Consider the following 23035-nt stretch of genomic DNA (forward strand, 5'->3'; position numbering starts at 1 on the left):
TTTCTCTCCACTCAGCCCCTCAAACAAAGGTTTTTTCCCTGAAGTTTTCAGACTTGAACCCATCATTGTTATCTTGGCTGTTTTATTCTCCACTCCCGTTTGTACAAAAGAACAGAGCTATGATATTGATATGCAACTAACCTCCCATTGGCAGACAAAGAGGCCATCAGACCCTGTAATGACTATTAGTTGGTCAGACAGGAGTGCCCCGAAGGAAAATGGATCTCGAGTGACTCACCCTTGCTGAGCAGGACCATCCTTTGTATTCACATTTAAGTCTGAATGGAACAACATAACTCATGCCCGTTGTGGGCGCATCCCTATAACTCCACGATTGCAGTTTTCTTTCCTACAGTCTGTTTAACCCCTAAATTGCCTGCTACATCTTCAACTCTATTTCTGGACCCAATTTCCGAATATCTTCCTCGTGTAACCATAGAATCACTTATAGCAATGTCTGGGTTTCCACGTTTGGCTGTGCATGTCAAGACTCCAGACGTTGCTGTCAGTTTTGGAGGAGCAATGATGATTAGCCCCCATAGATTCCCTGCCATGGTGTATGTATGCTGCTGCAGCTTGTCAGCCTCCTGAGTGTCAATGATGGACCAGGCAAATTCCGCACTGTTTCTCATTGAAATCCATTGTGTTCCATGTGACGCCGGTGCGAGCCCCTCCACAGTCGCTGAATCGGTCCAGGTGCGGCGGCAGTTTTGCTGTCATGGAAGTCCTCAAATCCTGCCCCATGGTCTCAGGAATGGAGAATCCCTCAGCAGCACGGTGAAGCAGTGGTTAGTACTGCTACCTCACGCGCCGAGGTCCCAGGTTTGATCCTGGCTCGGGGTCACTGTCCGTGTGGAGTTTGCGCATTCTCCCTATGTTTGCGTCCCCACAACCCAAAGATGTGCAGGGTAGGTTAATTGGCCACACTAAATTGCCCCTTAATTGGAAAAAATGAATTGGGTACTCTAAAAATGTTTTAAAAAGGAATGGAGACTCCTGCCGTAGATTTGCATCGGTGGGATCCTCCGCTTTGCTGGCAGCGCACCCACGACCATGGAGTTCCTGATGGCATAGGGGTAGCCACAGTTGTAAACCTCATTGGCCAACTGCAGGAACGGAGAAACCCACCCCTGGAGTTAAGCAAAACTCAGGCTGCAGGCACTGTCACAGTCACCTCTCTTCTTGTTGCTGAAGACCCCACACTTCGCAGCACTGCGCACCATGACCTGTCAGTTGGCATCAAAGTCACTGTGGCCTTGAACCTCTTCAGCTCTGACTCCTTCCAAGGATCAACTGTGGACCTTGGTGACATCTTGCAAACAGCAGAAACCACTGCACCTTGCAGGTCCCTGATGCCGTCCTTGCCAGAGTTGGACAGTACACAATAGATGTGGTCTCACAGGTAGTGAGGGCAATTGTTTTAACCGCCATTGCTGGATTCCTTCAGGTTCAGGGCTATATTGTTTGTGCCCATATGAGCCTCAAGGCACCCAAAAAACGCCCACTTAGATTCATCAACAGGTAGGGCCTCCACTCCTTCAATATCTAACTCGTCTGTGACCGCAATACCATCTTCCCCCACATGTGTACTCAACTTCCTGGCAGCCTTCATCTCCCCTTCACGCTTCAAGCTTTAACACTGCTTCAGATTTCACTCCAACCCAAAATGCTTGGATGGATCCTGGAAACCTCGAAAATAGAAGCAGGTGCAGGAGCAGGCTATTTGGCCCCTCGAGCCTGCTCCACCATTCAATGAGATTATGGCTGATCTTTTGTGGACTCAGCTCAACTTTCCTGCCCGAACATCATAACCCTTAATCCCTTTATTCTTCAAAAAACTATCTATCTTTATCTTAAAAACATTTAATGAAGGAGTCTCTACTGCTTCACTGGGCAAGGAATTCCATAGATTCACAACCCTTTGGGTGAAGAAGTTCCTCCTAAACTCAGTCCTAAATCTACTTCCCCTTATTTTGAGGCTATGCCCCCTAGTTCTGCTTTCACCCGCCAGTGGAAACAACCTGCCCGCATCTATCCTATCTATTCCCTTCATAATTTTATATGTTTTTATAAGATTCCCCCCTCATCCTTCTAAATTCCAACAAGTACAGTCCCAGTCTACTCAACCTCTCCTCATAATCCAACCCCTTCAGCTCTGGGATTAACCTAGTAAATCTCCTCTGCACTCCCTCCAGTGCCAGTACATCCTTTCTCAAGTAAGGAGACCAAAACTGAACACAATACTCCAGGTGTGGCCTCACTAACACCTTATACAATTGCAGCATAAGCTCCCTAGCCTTAAACTCCATCCCTCTAGCAATGAAGGACAACATTCCATTTGCCTTCTTAATCACCTGTTGCACCTGTAAACCAACTTTTTGCGACTCATGCACAGCAGCATGTTTTAATATTTTATCATTTAAATAATAATCCCTTTTGCTGTCCTTCCTACCAAAATGGATAACCTCACATTTGTCAACATTGTATTCCATCTGCCAGACCCTAGCCACTTATCAAACGATTTCTGAAAGTCTAAATGCACCACAATCACTCGCTCACCCTTATCTATTCTGCAAGTTACGTCCTCATAAAACTGCAGAAGGTTAGTCAAACCTGATTTCCCTTTCATGAATCAGTGTTGACTTTGTCTAATCCTGTTGATATTTTCTAAGTGTCCTTTTATCACATCCTTTATAATAGATCCTAGCATTTCCCTACTCCTGTTGTTAGGCTAACCTGTCTGTAATTCCTTGTTTTCTCCCTCCCTCATTTTGTAAATAGCAGCATTACATTTGTCTCCCTCCAATCTTCCGAGACTGTTCCAGAATCTATAGAATTTTGGAAGATGATAACCAATGCATCCATTCTTTCCATGGTCACCTCCTTTAGAACCTTGGGATGTAGATTGTCAGGCCTTGGGGATTTGTTGGCATTCAATCACATTAATTTCTGCAGCACAATTTTATTCTCAATCCTACTTTCCTTCAATTCCTCCTCACGAGACCCCTGGTTCCCTAGCATTTCTGGGGAGTTATCTGTGCTGTCCTCCATGAAGGCAGAACTAAAGTAGTTGTTTAATTGCTCTGCCATTTCCTTGTTCTCTTTATAAATCCTCCCGTTTTGGACTGTAAGGGACCTACATTTGTCTTCATCAATCTTTTTATTTTCACATATTTATACAAATTTTTACAGTCTGCTTTTATGTTACTTGCAAGTTTACTTTCATTCTCTATTTTTCCCTCTTAATGAATGTCTTGATCCTCCTCTGCTGAAGTCTGAACCATTCCCAATCCTCAGGCTTCTTTTCTTAACAACTTTATGACTCCTCTTTGGATCTAATACTATTCTTAATTTATTTGGTTAGATGTGCCGGGCCACTTTTCTTGTTGTGTTTTTACCCCAGAAAGGAATGAATAACTGATGCAATGCATAAATTTGTTGATTAAATATTAGCGTTGCCTGTCCACTATCATGCTTTTATATGAAGTTCCCCAATTTATCTTTGCCAACTCTCGCCTCATACCTTCATAGTTTTCTTTGTTCAGATTTAGAACTCTAGTCTCAAATTGGACTTATTCACTTTCCATCTGAATGAAGAATTCTATCATGTTATGGTCTCTGTTCCCTGAGGACCCCACACAACAAGACTATTAATTAACCTTTCTCATTGCACAATACCAAATCTAGGATAGTATGTTCCTAGTTAGTTCTTCAACATACTGGTCTAAAAAGCTTTCTTGTACATACTCTAGGAATTCATCTGTCACAGTATTAGTGCTAATTTGGCTTGCCCAATCTATATGTAGATTAAAGTTACCCATCATTACTGTAGCACCCTTGTTACATGCATTTCCAAATTCATGTTTAATGTGTTATTGGCCTGGTCAATAACACATTAAACTGGCTCAGATACTGAACCAGGTGCAGGTTTACAAATGTTAAGACTACACAGAAAAGATCGATGTGTTCCAGGAGTGAGAATATAAGTAGTAGTGGATTTGTTATTTATAAACAAAACTTTATTCAAAGAAAAGAAAACAATATTTAAACTTTTACTTCATAGATCTAACACCAACAGATTACATGCAGTTTCTTAACCTTAACACTAGTTAGTTCTCATTAAACATCACTTTTCATGCAAATACAGCTCTCTTACCACTTACACATACAGGCCAAGGCAACACTTGTATTTAGGAGGCAATCTTTCTTCTGTGAGGGATATTTGTTCAGAATCCTTTTTCAAAGCTTTCTCTCCGTGGCTTTTTATTTCATGACCTTTTCGATGGTTGCTTACATTTTTTCCTGTGCAGCAGATTTCATGGCCAGTCTCAGGGCTACTCACATCCTTCTCTGTTCCAAATTGATTCTCTCTCTCTCTCTCTCAGCTCCGCCCAGCACTTCAAACAAAGGTTGAGGCCCTGCTGGACACCATGGAAGAGAGGTGGGCCACCCTGTTCCCTGGGGTGGGAAGAAGGCTGCCACCGTACACTGGGCAAGGACGCAGGTGGCAGACGCCGTAAGCGCTGTAGGCCCCACCACAAGGACCGGACAGCAGTGCAGGAAGAAGCTGTGCAACCTCCTCAGGGCATCCAGGGTGAGTAGGCAGCACTGTGCCCCTGGCACCAACCCCCATCCCACTTATCCGTAAACCTCTCCCCCACCCGGAGGGTGACCGAACCCCACTTGCCGGCACTGTGAAACATCCAGCCCTGCACCATATGCCAGCACTAATACTGCCAGCCATGGCCACATGCCACAAAGACCACCAGTTACCCACCCCCAGTGCTGCCTCGTCTGACTGCCTAGCGCTGCGCATTTTCTGTCTCACCCACCCCAAGGAGAAAGTGACGCAAAACCGCAGAGAGAGAGAGAGAAGACAGGAGGGGTGTCCGAAGGACCTGTGGCCCCTCACCGTCGTGGAGCAATGGGCACTGAACCTGTTCTGTGGGCCTGGAGAGAGGGCAATTGCCGAGGCAGAAGTCGGCACAGGGCAACCAAGTGATCCCCTGCTGAGTTGAGGTTCGGTGTCCCTTTGGAAAGCTTGGCATGAGCCCCATTCACTTCTCCCACACCACCACTGTCTCACCGCCACCTCACCACCACACACTACCCCGCCTCCCCCTCACCACTCCCACACCACCCCCTCACCACTCCCACACCACCCCCTCACCACTCCCACACCACCCCACCTCCTCAACACGTGATCCAATCATGCATCATGCTTGTAGGATCATCTGTGATGTGGCAGGTCCTTCTGGTGTACCAGTCCCTGGCCCCAACCCCAAATGGATTCCAGTGATGATGCAGCAACGGAAACTGATGTGAGTGCCCAAATGCCAGCCTGAGACACCCTGAAGCACCAGTTCGGGGACGACACTGACATTCCCTCACAGTTGTCTCCAACACTTGCCACCATCCCAGAGACACTCACCTCGGTTGGGCATGTTAGTGAAGAAGCTCCTGGAGCATTATCTGGTGCACACCACAAGTGCAACTGTACAATGCTGGAGGTAGAAATCTCAAGGAGGCGCATGGTTGGAGGGTGCCCGATCTGTTGCTTTATTTATTTATCTCGGTGAACCACAAGCCTTTCCCTTATATCGATCAAATGATCACACAACCAGTTAGTTAGTTAAAAGATGGTTTATTTACATACACAAGAGTTATCTCAACATGCAAACACAATATTTACAACGAGTTAAACTACACCTATCAGCTACAATAACCTGTACTTAACTTCAGGGCGACCGGCACTGTGCAAATGGATAAAGGCCTTGTGGTATTATCAGGTATTGCGGTACCTAAGAGGCTGATGACCATTGGTTAAACCTAGGAGTTTACCATTGGCTGTTGATACGTAGCTCTGCCCTGACAGGTGGAGTATAAGAACCGGTGCCGTCCCAGCAGCCTTCACTTTCTGTACTGAAGCTGCTGGGGAACAGGTTCCAGTCGATTAAAGCCTTCAGTTATGAAATCACTTTGTTTTGAGTGTAATTGATCGTGCATCAATTTAATCGACTAGACTTAAGCTGGAAGGATGGATCTCCGAATCAAACCAGAGTGCCTACAACTCAGCCCCCATGCGGAGAACTCGGCTGCAATATTTAAACACTGACTGGCGTGCTTTAAAGGCTACCTCGAGAAGGCCGGAGGCACCCCCTCAGTAGGACAGGTGGAGAGGGAGAACGGAACGGTCTGGAAGACTGTTCTACTGGCCCTACGGTCCAGGAATCTCCCAGTCTCCCACTGGCAAGAAGTCCTCCCGGTGGCCCTCCATGCCATCCGGTCGCTGCTCTGTACAACTACCAATCAGACACCTCATGAACGTCTCCTTGTTTTCCCCTGGAAGTCCTCCTCTGGGACCTCGCTCCCAACCTGGCCAGCGACACCCGGACCCGTCCTGCTTCGGAAGCACGTGCGGGTGCACAAGTCAGACCCGTTGGTCGAGAGGGTCCACCTGCTGCACGCTAACCCCCAGTATGCCTACGTGGCGTTCCCTGACGGCCGGCAAGATACGGTCTCCCTACGGGACCTGGCGCCCGCCGGAACCCCAAGCGCACCCGAACCATTACCCCACCCCCCCCACAGCACCTCACTGGAGGGTCAGTACTCCCGCCGCTCCTGCCTAGGCCCGCCCACCCACCGACACCCCCTACAGGCGCCCCCCTCCCCCCGTGTCAACCGTTTGCCCCAACAGCGCCGCCTAGGGGTGACAAAGCTGCCAGGGAGGCCGAAACCACGCTCCTGGAGTCACAACGACCTGCACCCCCACCAGAATCACCACTGAAGCCCAGACAATCCAGAAGGATGACCAGGCCACCCGATCGACTGATTGCTTCGCTGTGACTTTAACCGTGAACGAACACTTTGTAAATATTCTCGACAGCCCTGTAAGGAGGTATCACGGCACCTCCATAGCTGATCATACCATGTTAAAGGCGACTGTTACCACTGGCCACCACCCCCACCCGACTCTTTTTTAACAGGGGGTGAATGTGGTATTATCAAGTATTGCGGTACCTAAGAGGCTGATGACCATTGGTTAAACCTAGGAGTTTACCATTGGCTGTTGATACGTAGCTCCGTCCTGACAGGCGAAGTATAAGAACTGGTGCCGTCCCAGCAGCCTTCACTTTCTGTACCGAAGCTGCTGGGGAACAAGTTCTAGTCGATTAAAGCCTTCAGTTATGAAATCACTTCATCTTGAGTGTAATTGATCGTGCATCAGGCCTTTATCTGGATTTCACTTGACTGGTTCAAGAAACTGGCTCTCTCTCTGCTGTGCTCATTCATCAGGTAGCAATCGTTGGCCTTGAACAATTGGGTGGCACAGGCCGGATCCAAAAGAGACAGAACACATGGCTGTGCTCTCTTTTATCCCTCTGGGATTTCGGGCACTTTGGGGCCATCCTTAACCTTGGACCCAATATTTTGACAGGGCTCTGATCACTCTCTTCGATTTCGGCCAATAAAGGGGCGAGTGTCTTGGTAGCTGGGCGGGTCCTTAGCGGTCATTGACCTTGGCAGTTGTGCTTTCTGAGTAAGGGGAGTGGCGGCAATCAGTCTGTGGCTGTACCGGTTGCTTGATTGGAGTTCTATTGTCCTGGGAAGATGGGCCATTAAAATGTAAACGAGCGGGGGTTTCGGTCAGATTTGGATACCTGTGTTTTAAATACACAAAGGCTGTGTATCTGTCTGAGTCCTGGGTTGGCCATAATTCCCATGGTCCTTTGCAGGTGGCCATCTTAGATGGCCACAGATCCCAGGGACTAGCTGCAGTTCAGACGGGTCTCGGGCTTCAGGAAAAGGCATTCCCATCGATAATGCAGATGCAGACACAGAGGGGGTGTCAGCAACCATTCAGCGCCTGAGGTGCAGTTGGAGGATTCCTGCAGGGGTAGGAGGTGGTGCCGACCATGCGTGCTACCCAAGCCAACACTGCATGGGTAGCGCCTGCGTTGGAGGCCTTGGGGGTGAATGTGTCGGCTGTGGGTCAGGATGTACAAAGCCTGGTTCAATCTGTGCGGGCGGTGGCCGAGGCACAGGACAGGACTGCCTTGTCATAGGCAGCTATGTACAAGGGCAATCTGGACTTCACAGCAATGCTCCAGAGGCTGGCCCCATCACAATGGGTTATGAATGAAGGTGTCAACGGCATTGCCCGGGCATTGGCTGACCTGAGCCAGTCCCAGAGGAAGGTGGCACAGTCACTGAGTAATGTGCACAGTCCCAGAGGGCAGAGGCCCAGCCCCTGTACTCCATGGCTGCGAGCATGGAGACCCTGGTAGAGACAAGAGTGGGCCTCCAGGACTGGCAGAGCCTGGTGGCGGGTGAGCCCCAGGAGTTTGTTCTGGTCGTCCCCCCATCCCAAGGAGTACCCCGGGTGTCATCGGGCACCTCAAACAGGGGGAGGTTATGGGGTTCGTGCCGGTGACTCCTACAGGGGAGGTGCTGGAACACCACAGCACCTCGGACTCCTCTCCCTCCTGTCCCTGATACAAAACTGGGTGGCACCACGCCACCTGGGACACACGAGCGACTGCCGGCCCCATCTAGGCACAGTCGCTCCAGTGGAATGTTTCAACTAACCCTCTCTAACCAGGTTGAGGAGGATGCCACATAAAGTGGAGATACCTGTGCTAACACATAAAGTTACACTGCAACCTGGGGCATCTAATCATTTGCTGTCAACGAAGGAAGCACAGGATATGCTCAGTGGATTTTCCCTCATGTGAAGGATCCTATCACCTCTTTCACTAACTCATTCCACTTTACCTTTCTCAGCAGCAATAAAAGGAGCTCCAGATGTCTGGCTCAAAGTGTCATCATTTACATTGTGCAAATAATGGCAGACAGTAGGTCGGGGAAGTTAGAGTACAACCCAGTGCCTTACTCAATACTCTGTGTGATCTGGTAGCCTCCTCCTGACGCCCTCCAGGAAGAGGACCACACCACCTTCTTCTCCTTCATGGCCTCCGACGTTAGTTCCTCATCAGCATAGCTGAAGCAAGGGGCTGCCCTTCCCTCGGTGCCAGGCCGCCAGCGCCCCTGTGCACCTTACCTTCTGATGCAATCAAAGGGTTTGGCTCAAATCATCAATTTCTCCTTTAAGACATCCAGCAGCTTCTTTAGGGAGTTGAAATCAGCCTCACACTTCATCCGACCTGCCTTCGTTACCAGCCCCATTGGTTCTGATTGGACAGGAAACCTGTCTCTATTCAATCTGAGGATTCAGCCCCAGCAAATCAGGATGTTCATCAGTTTTCCACTGGAGGCAGCTTCCAGATGAGACAATCCCAACTCCTGCTCTCTGCCTCCATGGGAAACAAAATCAGCCCCGTGTTTCCACTCTCTGTGGAACTGCAAAAAAGCTGTTCCTCACCTTAAGTCCAATGCTGAGGTCTTTAAGTAGCGTTAGTCGGGGTGGCGCAATCCTCTCATGGGGCTGAAAACATGCTAATGTGACAATTCTTATGCTGTTTGATGTCAATATCTGCCCACTCTGCATCCTTCTGAAACACACATGGCACATCCACTCTAATGCTCTTGCAACCATGGTCTATCATGCAGCCTACATTGTAAATGGCCAGAAACGGTTCAGGTGTCACCCTCCAATCGCTGGGCTCTATGGTGCTGGCTTCAATAGTGTGACAAAGCTGAATTTCGTGACCATTGTATTTCCCTCTCTCTATCTGATTCCTGGTGCATTACTACTCCCTGCCAAATTGCTGACCATGCAGTAGCTGCCTGATTCTCAATGATCTACAATTGTTAAATATTTCACAATTTCCTGCATTCTGGGGAGCTGTGATAACCTATAGCATGATTTCCCACAGCAGAGAAAGTTTGAATTGGCTTTTTGAATTGGATGCTCTGCAAGGAACAAGTGGGCCCCTGGTTGACAGTTTCCAGCAGCAAGTCCACCATGTCTCAGCAACAATTACCGAGAGTGAGATATTGCACCTTCAATATTGATACCCGTAGAACATTTTCTGTCCTTTGCAAATCATCATAGAATTATAGAATGGTTACAGCCCAGAAGGAGGCCAATCAGTCTGTCTTTTTTGTGCCGGCTATGGAGAAAAGCACCTTAGCATCCACACCCCTGCCTTTTCCCTGTTGCACTGCAAACCATTTCATCTTGAGATAATCATCCAATCTTCTTTTGAAAGCCGTGATCGAGTCTCCCTTCACCACTCTCGCAGGAATTGCATTGCAGATTCTAGCCACCGTTGTTTAAAAATGTTTTGCTTCCTGGTTATCTCTAGTTATTTTGTCACGATGACCTTCCGCTGTCAGACCCCATGGGGAGAGAAGTATTGCCACCCTAATCTCCGTCTTCCTCAAAATGCGAGGCAACAAGGGCATCTCTAACCGTGTGCACCATTCGGGCCCTGGCCGTCACCCAAGGTCCTTCCTCCACCTCCTCCATGGGTTGCCACCCTCCTTGACTGCCACCTCATCTGAGGAGATGCTGTGCTCCTACATGTCTTCCTCACCCAGCTCTTTGCCCCATTGCAGCGCCAGGTTGTGCTGATGCGCAACACTCCACAATGATGCGGGACCCCCTTTGAGGCTATACTGGAGGGCTCCCCCTGACTGGTCCAGGCACCGGAACCACATCTTAAGTAGGCCTATCACATGCTCGGTGAGCGCACGTGGAGATGTTTGAGCCTCATTGTACCGAGTCTTAGTGGGTGTTTGGGGCCTCGGCACTGGTGCTATCAACCACCTCCTGAGTGGGTATTCTTTGTCCCCAAGGAGACATCCCTCCAGCGACTGCTCTCCCTCAAAAATAGCTGGAACCTGTGAGCGCCCCAAGATGTAGCTGTTGTGGATGCTCTCTGAGCAATGGATGCACACTTGCATTATGTGGACATTGAGGGAATGGAATCCCTTGTGGTTTATAAACAGCGTCCCATGCCTCCATGGGGAATGCAAAGCCATGTGGGTCCAGTCTATGACACCCTAATCCTGACACAGTCCAGCTATGCAGCTAAAGCCCTTGGCCCTGCCATCTTGGTTGCTTGGTCCTGGTCAAAGTCAATGTACTGGTGAGCTCTCAGAAATAATGTTCTGCCACCTCCTTTATGCACTTGTATGGGTTGACTGGGAGATGCGGCACAGGTCACCAATGCAGCCCTGAAACAAGCTGCTGGCACAAAGGTTCAGAGCAGCTGGGACTTTCAGGGCCACAGGCAATGGGTGACCTCCCAGCCCATGTGGCGCCAACTCCTGCATCACCTGGCACAGATGGTTCCCCCAACCCTTGGGACAGATGCAGTCTTCTCCAGCACTGGATGCCTGACATCTGGAGATATGATGCTCTTCTCCGGTAGACTCTTAGCTGGTGGTGTCTCCTCCGGCCTTCCTCCATCAGTGGCCCTGCACCTGGTAGATTAGCGGGCACTGCACCTGGTAGATTCCTGGCATTTCTGAGTGGGAACATCATTACGTCACGGGCGAGAGGGTGTAGAATATCGTGAAATGGGAGCTCGCTGGCGAGAATCACATTTCCTGACTCTCGTGGGATTTTATACATTGGTCCTATAGGTTTACAGATTCCAGCTTTGTTTTCGAAGGGAATGTTGGCTTACGCAGCTCAGAGTGGGTTCCGGACCATGTTGTTCCTCATGAGTCAGAGGGGCTCAGTCAAAATGTTCCTGAATCAGATGCTCCCTCACATTGATGGCATCCTGACAATACCCTCATGACTTGTATCGAGTCTGACCACCTCCCTGTGCAGCTGACGGACCTTGATGTTCCCTTCCTCCTTTCCACATCCTGCTTCTTTTTCCTCTGATCAACTGGACCCTCCAGGGCCCCAGTGTCCCCAAAACTCACACCTTTCTGGAACGCCATGGAGAGTGCGGCAGACCAATACAATGAGTGAGATCCTTGCAGGTTGGTATCGCAGGTCACTGCCCAACCAGTCCAGGCACTGGAACCTCATCTACAGAAGCCAAATGGACCGCTCGATTGTCCTGGTGAGCAGATGACTCCCGTTGAATTGTCTGGGTTCCTTTGTGTGAGGCTCTTATTGAGGAGCCAGTAAGCATCACTTCAAGGGATATCGCATGTTCCCTCGAATCAACCCACTGCATTTAGAGGAAGAACTGGAGTATACATTGCTGGAATATGAGGGAATCATGGCAGCTGTCAAGAAAGCTAATGCACACATGCAGGAAGCATTTATTGTGGTTACAGACCAATTGAACATTGAGGAAATGGAATCCTGTTGGGGAACTTGAATGGTTAGTTACTTGTCAGCTTGATGGTCATATGTGTGCAATTAATGATGCCCTGCACCTGAGGGAACCCAGTGATGGAGGTGTAACCCACTTGCCTCCGTGTCTTTGAGGTTATTTGGAATTGAATGCCTTGTACAGTTCTGGCAAGTAGAGCATCCGTGATTTGCGAGATTCAGTGATTTACAATCTAAAGTCCAATGCTGATCCTTGGAAGGAGCCTGAAACAAAAACATTCACGGCCACGGTGACTTTGATAGTTCCTGGCAGGGCATGACCATCAATGTTGTGCAGTGCAGGATCTTTGGCAACGTGGGCACCGATCTCTGTGACCATCTGGCTGGAGAATCACAGTCTGCTGCAGTACTAGTTCTTGCTCATCTCAAGCTAGCTTCATTTCGGGGGTGGATCCAATGTTAAGACTATAGTCTCAGTCTCCTTCTTGCCCCTTGTCCCTCTCCTCTGCCTTCCTGATACGCAATGTTAACTGCTCTTGTCGCTAGGCCCAAAGTCTGAGAGTCTTGCCTTAATTGCTAGCTGCTGCCTTCCTTGTGGTTTGGTGGCCCTCATTATTGTCTTTGGCAGCATTGCCACCTCCTCTAATGACCCGTGATGTTAAGAGAGTGGGTACTCCCTGAATTGCCTGAGTGCTTCCTGTCCATGTTCCCTGCCACCTGCGATGAGCCAATGACATCAGGAACCGAGTATGCAGGCCAATGCTGGCATTTTTCAACCCTCCATTGCCCCTGGCAAGGCTCGATAATTCAGCCCGTACAGTCAGTGTGCTGAACAGAACTGGTTAATCAAACAAACTGTTCGGATTACAACAAAATGCATGTGGCTCCTTAAATGCTAAATGCTCTTTAGATTCTACTATCAAACATGGGTTTTAAAAGATAATCTGTTAGTTTGGTTTGTTATGAATTGTGGAAATTATACAAATTATTGCAATCATAAATTTACAGGAAAGCACTTGTCTAAATATTTTTTATATTTCAAATTCTAAGTATTAATTTACAAATTAAATGTGTGCATATTACTAGTATAACAAATTTTAAAAGTTCTCGTTTGATCTTTAATTGTATGATTTATGTGTTTGAAAGTTAATTAACAACACTTTAATAGCATAATATTCAAACTGAAGAGTTGTATTATATTTGAAATACTTTCGTCCAGATGTATCACACAATTGGAATTGCTTCTGTCACTAATGAATGATAAATACATAAAGCAATGAGAGAAAATTACCTTTAATGGTATGAATTGTGCTGTTATTGAGTTGCTCCTCCCACAACTCTTCATGGTGCTGAGAAAGGAAGGTTTTTACTATTTTCTTTTTGTCTCTAATGTTCTCCAATAATTCTCTGGTACGATTGGACAAAATGGGTTTGGCGAATGTTCTGTCCTCAAAAACTCAAAATTATTGTCAACGGTCTATATTTATTTTTAATTCTTTCATGGACATCGTTGGCAAGGCCAGCGTTTGTTGCCCATCCTTAATTGCCCCTGAGAAGGTGGTGATAAGCCGCCTTCATGAACGGCTGTAGTCCATGGGGTGTGGGTACACCCACAATGATGTTCGGAAGGGAGTTACACATCTTTGACCCTAGCTACAATGAAGGCACAGTAATATAGTTCCAAGTCAGAATGGTAAAGGACTTGAAGGAGAACTTGAAAGTTGTCATGTTCCCATGCACCTTTTGGCCTTGTGTTCCCACATGGTGGAGGTCACAGGTTTGGAAGGTGCTGTCGAAGGATATTATAGAAACCCAATCTGCACATCAGAAGTGGCTTTCTGCTTCAAACAGGTAGGTGCTCCATCTGTCCATCTCAGGACTCTACCCAGGACTCTACCCAGGATACTAGCATTAACTGAGCCAGTATGACTTTTAGATTGTGAGGCTGGGGTTCTCCATTGTGAGTTCGCCCTCTACTGCCACTAGTGAGTGTGGTGTTGGGTGCTCTGGTGCACAGATGAGCCAACACAGTTGTATGTGGTACAACTCTATTTTATTTTAACTCTTATAATACAGTTCGTTCTGGATACTCTGCACGTGCTGTCTCCCTGAGTGTGTCGTGTAGCAGGTCTGTCCTGGTCCTCCTCTCCAGCTAATACTGACCACCAGGTGTCGTGTTTGTGCTTTTATATCTTTCTGTGATTGGTTGTGGTGGTGTGTGTTCTGATTTGTCTGTTGGTGTGTCTATCATGATGTGTGTGTTTGAATATCATGACATCCCTCCTTTTTACAAAGATATGTGCCTACGTGGTTATAAATATAATCGTGTCGTGAGTGCATCTAAGAGTGTGTGCGTGTGTTGTGTACAGCGTGTGTATATGACGTAACTATTTACATGGGGCGATGTCGGGTGCGTCACACTAACAAGGTTGTACCATAACAAAACATAAATGCGAGAAAAAAAACAACTTGAACAGTGGTCCGGTCAGATGATATCTGGAACGATAAACAACAACAGGTTATAATACAGAAGTGTTTGACTTTTTGAACGTATGAACAGCGTTATAAGTCCAGTCTAATGGGTGACCGCCTCAAGAATAGGCTGGTCCTCAAGCCGGTTCAGCTGTGGAGATTTGGGTTCACACTGGTTCACCTTGGACTGTTGGAGGTGATGCTGTTGCCGAAGTCTCTACTTTTCCATTTGTTGTACTTCGTGCAGTGCTTGGTTTTTCATTCGTGCAAATATAACATTCAACATCTTTGTTAGTGTTGCCTTGGCTGTGGTTTGGTTCTGGTGGCGATGGAAGGGGCATGATCCGTGGCATCTCCACAAAGTCATCCTTGGGAACCAGTGGAGGATCCGGCGTGTGCGTACGGTTCAGTTGCGAGCGTGGAAGGCGGCGCAAAACTCGCTAATTGCGCCTACGCACCAATCCATCCGCCCTGCATGCCAGGAACAAGGTGGAGTCTTTTTTCTTTTTATGTTTGTGGTGGACGGCATCTTGTAGCCGATGGGTCGTTGCCATCGAAGTAGCACCATCACTAATATCATGCAAGGCGATGACTGTGCCAGATGTGGATGTTGGCCGAGACCGTGCACGCTGGTTCCGGCCACCTGCTGTGCCGGAAGGGCGACTCCGCAGAGAAACGTCGAAGCATGTCGCCTTGGAGAGAGAATTGTTGCTCGCATCAACTGGCGATGGCGCGAATTGGTGTGTCCGTCTTGGACCGCCGCTGCTGGTCGCCACTGCTGACCCAGTGGGACTGCCACACGATCCATTCCCTGTCGACGTGGCATCCGCCGTCACCCTGAGCGTGCCATCACCGAGGCCGCGACACCACCCATCCGGAGCAAGGTCTGGAGTGCGCGAATCAGAGTCGGTGCTTGGCTGCTCCCCATCTGGAGTCTGGTCTGCCTTCCGTCGATGCCCCCCGTCCGGAGTCCCAACAGGTTCACTGGAGGCAGCCGAGATTCCCTGAAGCTGCACTTCTGGAGTCGGAACATGCAGGAATGCACCAACCAGTGGAGAGGCTCGAGCCATCGAGGGTGGAAGCGGTGCGCCGCCACCGCAGTCGTCAGTGGTCCCACCGTGATCCTCGAGTGCCTCGGTACGCACTAGGCGAGGTCTGTCACCTTGCACCTTTTGCATGGGAAGTGGGATGCTGTCGTCACTCGTCTCACATCCCGTGGATAGATCCTCATTAGCAGCTTGCTGTTCACTAGGGTTGGGTAAATTGTCAGACTTTTCATCTGGTGGTGCACACCACGTCGGTGGACTGTCATTGTCTTGCCGTTGTCCTTCATTTGGGCTTTTCTTCTTTGGAATTTTAAATCTTCCCCCAGACATTGCAGAACCTTGTTTATTACCCCCAAATTCTCCCATATGTATGGTCTCGAATATAGGATCCAATGTTTCTATCGACATTGTACTATTTTCCAAAGAACATTCCGTTTCACTTTTCTTCTCAGGTACCTCATATGTATCTTTGTCTAATGTACATGCCTTCATGGTCTCTGGGTCTGATTTTGCTGGGACTGGCATGGTCACAGTCTCTCTTTTACTGTTCTCAATTGCCCACATTATACTCCCCATACATAACTGCTTAATCACTGGGGTTAGTGTGGTACAATGGATAATCGGGTCGACCTTATCTGCATCTTCACCATTAGTGGAAAGCACACTTGGTTCACTTGAAACTGCTGCGGGTTTTAAATTCGTTATCTAGCTACTCGATGTCGGTGTCCTCAGGATTCTTGCTCCAATGTTCTGCTCATTTATCAGTGGAGTGTGTATAGGTTCAATGCAATTAATGTTCCCCTCAAGGTTTGAAGAGTCATTACTGACTAACTGCTGGTCTCCGAAGTTGGGACTTTGCGGCGTTGTGTTGAAGGGAGACATTTGTCCCTGCTGTAGATATGATTCAGGTTGTGTTATTTCCATTACCTGAGGATCAATGTCTTGTCCATTTTTTCGATCCGTACTAGAACACTGGTAATTCTCAGTCTGCTCCTTGCAAGTTAAACATTCAATTAATTTCTTTAGCAAATCCTCAGCATCCTTCTGTGACCGTGCAGCATTATTAATCTCTGTTCGGCTATAATGATCCTGAAGGTCAGCGCATAAACCTTTTTTCTTCGGGCTTGGAAGAGGCGATTCCTTTGGCTTGTCTTCAGTTGGGCTTGAACAGTCTTCAGCGCTGTGCCCTTCATTGTAGCATGAGAGACCGTCATGGTCATGCTGCTGTGTAGTGGAGCATGGTAGGCTGTTATAGCCTTCTTGCTGTTCACGTGAGCATGGCAGACTTGCATCGTCTGCCGCTGGTTGGTCAGGAGAGGTTGCTAGACCCTCATGGTCTTGTTCCTGCAAGGACCGCACATTGGATTCTTGCGTTGCTTCTATCGTGGAGGCTGTCCACAAGCTCTCTGTGGAGGCTTGTGACACTGGAGTCACTTCTTGTTTGTGCAAGGACTGCGCTCTGGAGTCTTGCATTGCTTCTATCGTGGAGGCTGTCCACGAGCTCCCTGTGGAGGCTTGTGACTCTGGAGTCGCTTCTTGTTCATGCAAGGACTGCGCTCTGGAGTCTTGCGTTGCTTCTATCGTGGAGGCTGTCCACGAGCTCTCTGTGGAGGCTTGTGACACTGGAGTCACTTCTTGTTCGTGCAAGACTGCGCTCTGGAGTCTTGCGTTTCTGCAATTGTGGAGTCTGTCCACGAGCTTGCTGTGGAGGCTTGTGACACTGGAGTCACTTCTGGTTCATGCGAGGACTGCGCTCTGGAGTCTTGCATGTCTTCTTTCATAGAGTCGGGCACGTTGAGCGGGACGTGGACCACGCTCTGTGTGGCAGCAGGGCGCTCTCCGTGTGCTTGCAGCACCTCCTGTCTGTTAATGTCAGGCTGCAGCATCATCCGGTACTGATAAGTTGGGACGTCATATCTGCTGGATTGAAGATCCTCAAATCCGAAAAATGAATCCGCATCTGCGTCGGATTCAATGTGGGGGCCGCCAATGTGCAACACGAAAGGTTCGTCCGAGTCATAGTCGTATAGGACCACGGAGCTATCATTGGGCTCGCGAGGTCCGGAAACACTGTAAAGATCGTCATCGAAGTATTCGAGGTCGGAATCATCGGCTTGTGCGTAGGTAACTGCTTGTCGGAGGGTTCTTCGGAGGTCAAATTCATCTCCTGGGTCAATTTGCGCAATGTGCTGTCATTCCAGGTGAGGGAAGGTTGTTTTACAGCTTTAACAGATTTTTGTTTTTTTGATTTGGGACGTTTCCCTTTTAAATTGGATTTGGGACGTTTCCCCTTTAAATTGGTGCAGTCTGGGGCCTCTGACATCCTGACGCTCGGTATGTAGCATGTAGGAAGCGACTGCGCATGCTCAGATCGCTGTTCCTTTACCGATGGCCGTTTTCTTGACTGCGCATGCGCAAACGAAACTTCCGGTTCTGCGCACTGCTCGCGCAACTGTGCTAGCGTGATACCTTTAGCAAGATGGCCGCCGACCTCGACCCAGCCCTCTCTCAGGCCCGGGATTTCGGCCTCTGGGAATTCGGGCTCCGGGATCCCGGCCACGAGGTGAGTACTGCCGCATTTCTTACCTTTACTTGCCGATTGGATTGCGTTTTCTTCACAGTACTTGGAGAATTTGTCCAGGACTGCCTGGTAATCGTACCTTTGCTGCCTCCTGAAGAACCTGAACCTTGTGAATATTTCTCTTGCCCTTGCACCGGCGATGGTGAGGAGAAATTCAATTTTTTCGCTATCATCCAGGTCTTGGAGTTCAGCTGCCACCAGGAACAATTCGAACACTTGCCGGAATCGCCGCCAGTTTTCGCGGAGATCGCCGTAGCACTGGAGCGGCTGCGGAACCGGGAGCTCTATCATTTTGCCTGGGCACTGCTGGTTGTCTGTGTACACTGAGGTATGCCGGCAGGTATCGATCCACTCCTGTACCATGTGGTGTTGGGTGCTCTGGTGCACAGATGAGCCAACACAGTTGTATGTGGTACAACTCTATTTTATTTTAACTCTTATAATACAGTTCGTTCTGGATACTCTGCACGTGCTGTCTCCCTGAGTGTGTCGTGTAGCAGGTCTGTCCTGGTCCTCCTCTCCAGCTAATACTGACCACCAGGTGTCGTGTTTGTGCTTTTATATCTTTCTGTGATTGGTTGTGGTGGTGTGTGTTCTGATTTGTCTGTTGGTGTGTCTATCAAGATGTGTGTGTTTGAATATCATGACAGTGAGGACGGAGAATCTGGCGCACAGCCAAATCTCCCATTCACTGCAGTGGGATTGGAAAATCCTGTTTCCGTGAACGGACGGAGAATCCTGCCCATAGTGTCCTGTTGAGAGGCATCAAACTGTCCCTTTGCAATTTAAAAAGTACATTTTGATCATTTTGAATTTGTTTAACCATTGGGAACCCTTTTTTCAAACACCATTCCCACACTTAACATTCCGGCAGGAATTATTGGATGGTAATCAAGAGGAAGGACACGACTCAATTTTTCAAAACTTTTGTCTTGTTGTGACACTGAAGCTAATTTTTATACCTCCACCATCTTCCTGGCAGAGATCTGTAAACTCAGCCCACTGAGTCAATTTTCACCCTCATTTTTATTTTTTTCAATCAATAATTTTTTTAGCTTTTTCAAAATGGTTCTCATACATAAATCACATTGCAAATATTTAACTAACATTTAACAATCCCTTCCTCAGCCAGAAAGCAATTAATTCACGAACTACTCTTTTCAAAGAATTTACAGTGCAGGAGGCCATTCGGCCCATCAAGCCTCCACCGACTCTTGGAAAGAGCACCTTACCCAAGCCCTCACATCCACCCTATCCCCATAACTCTGTAACCCCACTCAACACTAAGGGCAATTTTGGACACTAAAGGCAATTTAGCATGGCCAATCCACCTAACCTGCACGTCTTTGGACTGTGGGAGGAAACCGGAGCACCCGGAGGAAACCAAAGCACACACGGGGAGAACATGCAGACTCCGCACAGACAGTGACCAAAGCCGGGAATCGAACCTGGGACCCTGGAGCTGTGAAGCAATTGTGCAAACCACTGTGCAACCGTGCTGCCCTCCCCTTTTGCTGCTGACTGAGGTTAATTCCTCAAAGTGAGATATGAACAGACGGCATCTTTTATGAAACACCTTTCTAAGTCTCGAAGCTTAGAAATTCCATTAAATCTCCCAACCATATTGAGGCACAGGGTGGAGAAGCTGACCTTCAACCCAATAAGATCTACCTCCTCGCCACCAGAGAGGCAAAGGTTAAGACATCTGCCCCTGCTCCGGCTAATCGGACACCCCATATATGGCTCTCAGGGGACTGGGTGCTAAGCCCTACTGTAACACTGTTGACATGATGCTGAAGAAGGTGTTCCAGAATTTCCTCAGTTTCAGGCACGACCAAAACATGTGTACATGATTGGCCGGCCTCCTCCCCCAACTGTCACAAATGTCCACAACCCATTCAAACATACCCTCATTTTAAAATATGCAAATCAGGCTCTCATTATTTATCAAGCTCTGACAGCAATTTTAACCCGAGGACTGAAGCTATCATCTTGCTAGGCCAATATGGCGGAGTGAGTTGGAAGAGGCTGAGAAAGGTGAGTTCCTTTTATTATTCTCCCATTTCCTTCTGGGTGAAGAGGAGCATGAGTGTTCCCTGGACCCCAAAGCAAAACATAGGTCTTTTCTGCTGGCCATTGCTCCTGATTCCCCAACCTAATAACCTACCAGTGAGAGATGGGGACTATTTCTTAAAGGCCCCAGTAGCCAAATCAAATCATATTCTTATGAGCCAAACTGTGTTCCAACAGGCAGGAGATCTATCGTTTAAGTGATAGGTCTCAGGGACAGAGAGTTGGGATAAGAGGGTAATTTTCAGAATGGCAACCTGTAACTATCGAAGTGCCACAGGGATCAGTGCTGCAGCCTGTGGTATTATAGGTATTACGGTTCCTGATAGGCTAAAGCACCATTGGTGGAAACTGTATGCTTTCTATTGGTTAGAATGTATGATAGCTCCGCCCTGCTAGGCGGAGTATAAGAACCCATGCTGCCCCAGCAGCCTTCATTCTGTACTTGAGCTGCTGGGGGAAACATCAAGCTTATTAAAGCCTTCAGTTGGACTACAACCTCGCTTTAGTGGTCATTGATCGTGCATCACAGCCACAATTATCTACATTATGTTAATAACTTGGACAGGGAAGTGAATGTACTATTGCCAAGTTTGCGGATGACACAAAAATAGATGGGAAACCAAGTAACGAGGAGGACACAAAGAGTCTACAGAGGGATATAGACAGGTCAAGTGAGTGGGCACAAACGTGGCAGGTGGAATATAATGTAGGAAAATGTGAGGTTTTACACTTTGGTAGGAAGGATAAAGGAGTTGAATATTATTTAAATGGAGGAAGACTGCAGAAAGCTGCAGCACAGAGGAATTTGGGATCCTCATGCATAAATCACAAAAAGCTAGCATGCAAGTTTAGCAGGTAATAGAGAAGGCAAATGGAATGTTGCTGTCCATCTCAGCCCCTGGCCACACAACCCTTGCCAGGGATTTAAAACCAGAGCATAAGGATGCGAGTTACTCCTTTTCTCAGCTGTATGGCTCATCACACCATGAGCTACGTTTAAACAAACCAAAGAAAAACTGTGATAAGGTTTTTGCTTCAGTGATAATGAATAAAGAGGAATTTCAACCCATGAATTAGAATACAAGGAGTGAGTTATGGCAGAATCAACCTCACAAATTTAAAGGCTTCACTGCAGACTGGCTCAAGGCCAGCTTATTATATATGGTAATTACAAAAATTATACTTCCTGTACCCAGCTCTTTCAGAATAAAATAAGTATGCTGGAGGGCTTTTATAATCAGCAAAGTGTTTGCAAAATGGCCTGTAGTGAGCTAATGTAGGTGGGGGATGTTTCAGTTCTTTTATAACTATTTTCCTTATTTACATTTCTGCCAAAATGTAGGATAGTAAAAGCATGATAGAGGAACATGGAGACAATTTCATAAGTGAGGAAGAACTCTTAAAGTATGTGTGGACTTATGAAGATTGACAAGGGCCGAAACAAATTGGCTCAGTGCTGTGCCTCTACCAAAATAAACAGTGATCAATGATTTTTATGATCACCATGTATACTTAGAACAGATGCTTCTTTTTGCCACCTTTCATATCGCCACATAAATACTGTGGCAACAAGATCAGGTCAGAGGCTGAGAATCCTGTGGTGAGTAACTCACCTCATGAATGCACGAAGCCTGCCCACCATCTACAAGGCACAAGTCAGGAGCTTGATAGAATAACCTCCATTTTCCTGGATGAGTGCAGCCCCAACAACACTCAAGAAGCTTGACACCATCCAGGACAAAGGAGCCCGTTTATTTGGCACCCCACCACAAATATTTACTCCCTCCACCACTGATGCACAGTATCAGCAGTGTGTACCATCTACAAGATGCATTGCAGGGACTCACCAAGGCTCCTCAGACAGCATCTTTCACCTCTACATGGGACTCCATCACCATTTGGTTGTTCCTCTCCTAACCACACACCACCCTGACTCAGAAATATATCACTGTTCCTTCACCCTCATTAGTGCAAAATCCTGGTGCTCCCTCCCTAACAGCACTGTGGATGCATCTACACCACATGGACTGCAGTGGTTCAAGTAAACGCCTCGCCACCACCTTCTCAAGGGAATTTAGAAATGCACAATAAATGCTGGCCTGGTCAGCGAAGCCCACATCCCGTGAATCAATAGAAAAATAAAATCCCAATGCCTGTCTATCGTCCTTAAGCCTCTTCCTGCTGTCTATATTTACAGTGTTCATTCAGTCCCCAATTTAGAGTGACACCTCAGTGCACATGCTCTAGAGCTGGTGCTGACTTCTCTGCTTCTCACCATTGAATTTCACTTTCAAATCTTCTCCTAACCTTGTGTGTTGTATTTTGCCCAGTAAAAACCTTTCACTCGAAATGTCAACATCTCTGGATAGATTTGAATGGCCGATGTGTGACAGAGAAAAGATGAAAGTAATTTCCTATAGTCGTTCATGGGATCATTCATGTGGGCATCGCTGGCTGGGCCAGCATTTATTGCCCATCCTTGAGGGTATTTAAGAGTTAACCACGTTGCTGTGGGTCTAGATCGAAATGTAGACCAGACCAGGTAAGGATGGCAGATTTCCTTCCCTAAAGGACATTCGTGAACCAGATGGGTTTTTAAAATGATGATGTTTTCATCGTCGTGGGCTTTTAATTCCAGATTTTGATTGAATTCAAATT

This window comes from Scyliorhinus torazame, chromosome 14 (genome assembly GCF_047496885.1).
Source record: "Scyliorhinus torazame isolate Kashiwa2021f chromosome 14, sScyTor2.1, whole genome shotgun sequence".
NCBI classification, from domain to species: domain Eukaryota; kingdom Metazoa; phylum Chordata; class Chondrichthyes; order Carcharhiniformes; family Scyliorhinidae; genus Scyliorhinus; species Scyliorhinus torazame.